The following is a 4,568-nucleotide window of genomic DNA, read 5'->3' on the forward strand; positions in this document are numbered from 1 at the left end:
ACAAAGGCTGAGTATATTACTGCATCAAATGCTGCAAAGGAAGCTGTTTGGATAAAGAAGTTCGTGACAGAAATTACAGTAGTTCCTTCTATTGAGTCAGCAGTTCCACTACACTGTGACAACAATGGAGCAGTCATACAGGCTAAGGAACCAAGGTCTCACTAGAAATCCAAAGACATAGAAAGGCGCTACCACATTATCAGAGAAATAGTTGGGCGATGCGATATAGCCATGCAGAAAATAGCATCAGCTGAAAATCCAGTTGATCCATTCACTAAGCCTATGTCACAGTCTCAGTTAGACCGACATCTTGAGAAGATAGGTCTAAGATATTGTAATAAATGGCTCTAGTGCTAGTGGGAGATTGTTAGTAGTATGCCCTAGAGCATATCATTTAGTATGTATCTTGTACATATTTTTATTAATAAAAGGCATTTCCACTTTTCCATTTACATAATATATTTATGTGTAATAGAAAAGGTCCATTGATATTTTGTAAGAAATATTATTCTTAAGTTGTTAAGAATATGAGTGACAATATTTCTAGCACAAAGTATCATAAATAGGTTCACAACCGAGGATACTTCATAATAAGGACATGACTTATCCAGAAAGATTATATTCATATTTGTTCCCAAGTTATTTATATGAGATATAAATAAGATGGAATGGTGAGTCTCATGCCATATAACAAATATGATAGGCACTTATAAATGATAAGTAGGCCGAACCAGTGACACTTATGACAAGCACATGGAGTTTACTCTTGTCAATGTTTTGTCATAAATCATATTAGTGCATATAATCTTTAGACCTGAGATAGCACAGTTATCTTGTATATAGGTAGTTTGAGTTTGATACTGCTTTCATACTTGTACTGTATATGGGTATATGGGCATCTGTTGGCTCCTACTAGTTATATATGGAGGTAGGTGTTGATCAAGATGGAATCTATTCCTCTAAGTAAATAGAGATAAAATCCTATGTTTATTTAATTGTTCTTGATGTTTCAAGTTCCTGGCCAGGACAGATAGATTTATTCGAAAAGAGTTTGATGAGAAAATCTTTTAATCAAGAACTGAAATTAAAAGAGAACATAATATTCATAGCAAATGGAGTTTGACATAAACCATGACTCCAAACTTGAGTTAGGATTTTATGTAAGAGAGATTCTAGTGCATGGTAACATATGATTATAGGTTCATTTAAGGTAAACCTTATTACTAATTGGGTGGCCATGGCATGCTATGATAGGTGTTAACCATGGTCTATGAGGTTCATAAATTGATTTAGATAAATTATTTATGGTAAGAAAGAGTTCTGATGATATTAAGAGTTGATATCATGTCTCATTGCCAATTAGTGATGAGCCTAGTAAGTCACACACATACACAAGTTATCACCTATTTAAATATAATTTAATTAATTAATTAAAGAGTTTAATTGATTAATTAAATAGGTTTGGTTTACAATTAAATTGCAAAGTCCCTAGCATGACTTGAAACCAAATCTAGATTATTGGATGTATAGTATAAGTTAAATTTATATTTAAAGTGTTTAAATATGAATTTAATTAATGAGAAATTAATTAATAGAGATTAATTAATTAATTTATATTTGATATAAATTAGAAGAAGAAAAATAATTATTTTGGGTTAAGAACTCAAAATTAAGACACAGGGGCATTTTGATCATTTCACAGTGTGACACGTGGCACCATGAGATGGTGACACATGGGATTACACATAAGCTTGCCAAATGTTTTTTTTTAATCATGTAAGATGATTAAAATCAAGATTAAATATAGGTTTGACACTTGGCATAATGTGATTGGGTCACTTAAACCTAGAGCTAATCAAAGGGTGACATGTGGCAAGGGTTTATTGTGTTAACCTAGCTATATAAGTGTTGTTATGAAAAAGAAAAAACAACTAGCAGCCACTCCTCTCCTTTGTCATGCCATTTTGAGGCTCTCCATCTATTCTTCTTCATCTCTCATCAATTCAAAGAGATTAGCCATCAATCTCTTGAATTAAGAACACTAGAAATTATTTCTAGTGTCCTGTTTACATCTCTAATCTCTTAAAAGGCAGAACTTGAATTTCTAATTAATAGAAAAAGCTTTAGAAGCTGTTCAAGGTCTGCCATAGGTGTTCTTGGTGTGGACAAACTAGAGGGACAACATCTGGTGTCCTGAAGACAAATCTCAAAGGCACTGACACGCTGCAGTGCATCAAGAGGTTAGTGTAATCGTTCTTGATTTAATCTAGGGTTCTAAAATTAATTTGATTAATTTTAAAATCTTAAATGGCAAATACATATCCAAAAACATATTAAAAGAGTTTTAATATGTTGTTTATCATTGAAATCAAATAGATAAAAATAAATCTTGCATAATGCATGTGACCCTAGGTGAAAATTTTTGAATTCAATGGTATAAACTTATGTTTTTCACGCTTCCGTTCCTTCAGAAGGAGGATAGGGAAAAGGCTGTTAGCAAATATAAGAAAAATAAGGAAAAAGAAAAGAAGGCGGAGAAGAAATTTATAGAAAGTAAAGGAAAGAAGGTTACAACTACTAACCGAAATAGAGATATGAAGTGTTTTAGGTGTTTGGGCAGTGGACACATAGCTTCTCATTGCCCCTAATAAAAGAGTCATGGTCATGAGAGAAAATGGTGAGATAGAAAAGGAGGAAGAAATTGTGAGTGATTCCACATCTTCAGGGGAGGAGGATGCAGAGGTAGAATATGCTGCTGAAGGCTCTAGTTGTCACACCCTACCCCTCTGTAAGGCATGACATGATCCCGTAGTATACCTAATGAATTACCAACTTCGTCTACTGATAACCCATTAAATATACTACAAGGGATTTTAAAACTTTTCTTACTTCTTTTTACAGTGGTGAGTACTATTTACAGGTGTTAAAAAAAATTTTTGAACTGAAGTGAAACAGCTAACACCTTTGAAGAAATAATAATTTCTGTAAAAATTTTGGCAGAGTGCCATTTGTATTTTGAATAAAGCAGTTCTTCAAAAACCTGTAAAAAGCACTTCAATTATACTTCTCAATCTCAACTCCAATATTTGATCAACTCAATATTTTTCTCAACTCAAATCCACAATAATTGTTTAATATTTCCAAAGGCTGAGATAAAAAAAATATAGTATAAATTTTACAAGCCCAAAATAATTTACAATTTATTTTACAACTTCAATGTACAATTTTAATTTACAACTGCTCAAAACCAAGAACACTATATACATACAGTGAACATACATTACAATATAAAATATAAACTATGGTACTAGCAGCCTAGTCTGCTGCCCTGTCAGTCTGTCTACCTGCGACAGTAATGAAAAGCTATCGCTGAGTAAAATTTACTCAGTGGTGCACAATAACAATTTGAAATACGATATATAAATCTTTTATTGACAATTCACAAATCAAATAATTCACAATCCCATTTTACAATTTACAAGTTCATATAACACCAATTGATCAAATAAATGAATGATACAGTTTTGCCAATCAATAACACAATTTGATCAAATAACTGAATAATACAGTTTTGCCAGTCAATAACACCATTTGATCAAATAACTGAAGAATACAGTTTTGCCAATCAATAATACCATTTAAATGCTGCACAATTACATTTCACAATTTATCAAAGCTCATTATAGAAAAATCTTGAGTCAAATAATTTAATAAACACAGTGTTGCTAATCCATACACAACTTAAGCCATGACACAAAGTTTCCAATCAATGCCGTGTTGTACATCACGACAAAGCAATCTACAACCCCACTAATCGAAATCAATGAGGGAGGAAGCTAGCTATATAATGAGTACTCATCCGATCTCAACCTCAACTGGCAAGCCAGAGAGGGAGGAAAATAAACGATCTCAACCCCATAAATGGAGGAGGAATAATGTGATACTATCATGCTAAGTGTGAACACAAAATCAATTCCAAACATTTTATTCAAATGATTCGTGAGAATCCAATAAATTTCCAAAGTCATAATTTCATTCACAAAATGGCAACATAATTCATAGTTAACTTCAATTTTCACAAATCACACTAAATAGATTTTTCCACAGTTTCAAACCATTTACAATGCTTTTCAAGCAACAAGTATCCATTCAAACACATTTCCATAATTGAAAATAATAATATACAAATAGTCATAATTTATTTCAATTGAAAAATTCAAAAGAAATAACTGTTGTGCACAAACATAATTTAAAACAATAACATACAAATAACCATAGTTTATTTCAATTGAAAAATTCAAAAGAAATAATTATTGTGCACAAACCTCTGATATATGCCTCTTGGCTCTGACTCAGTGTTTCCTTTCCCTTCCCTGAGTCTTTGCTAACTGAGAAACACAATTTGAAGTATTTCAATACTCATTTAAACTGTCTCTAACGATAATGCTTAATAATTAATTCACTAAATTCTATTATTTGCTTCGTCAACCTAATATGTCGACCCTCGATGAATTCTAGGTAAGTTAGGTTTTAATGTTACTAATATGTCACATTCAATAGTCTTTTAG

The sequence above is a fragment of the Hevea brasiliensis genome, chromosome 1 (assembly GCF_030052815.1).
Source record: "Hevea brasiliensis isolate MT/VB/25A 57/8 chromosome 1, ASM3005281v1, whole genome shotgun sequence".
NCBI lineage: Eukaryota > Viridiplantae > Streptophyta > Magnoliopsida > Malpighiales > Euphorbiaceae > Hevea > Hevea brasiliensis.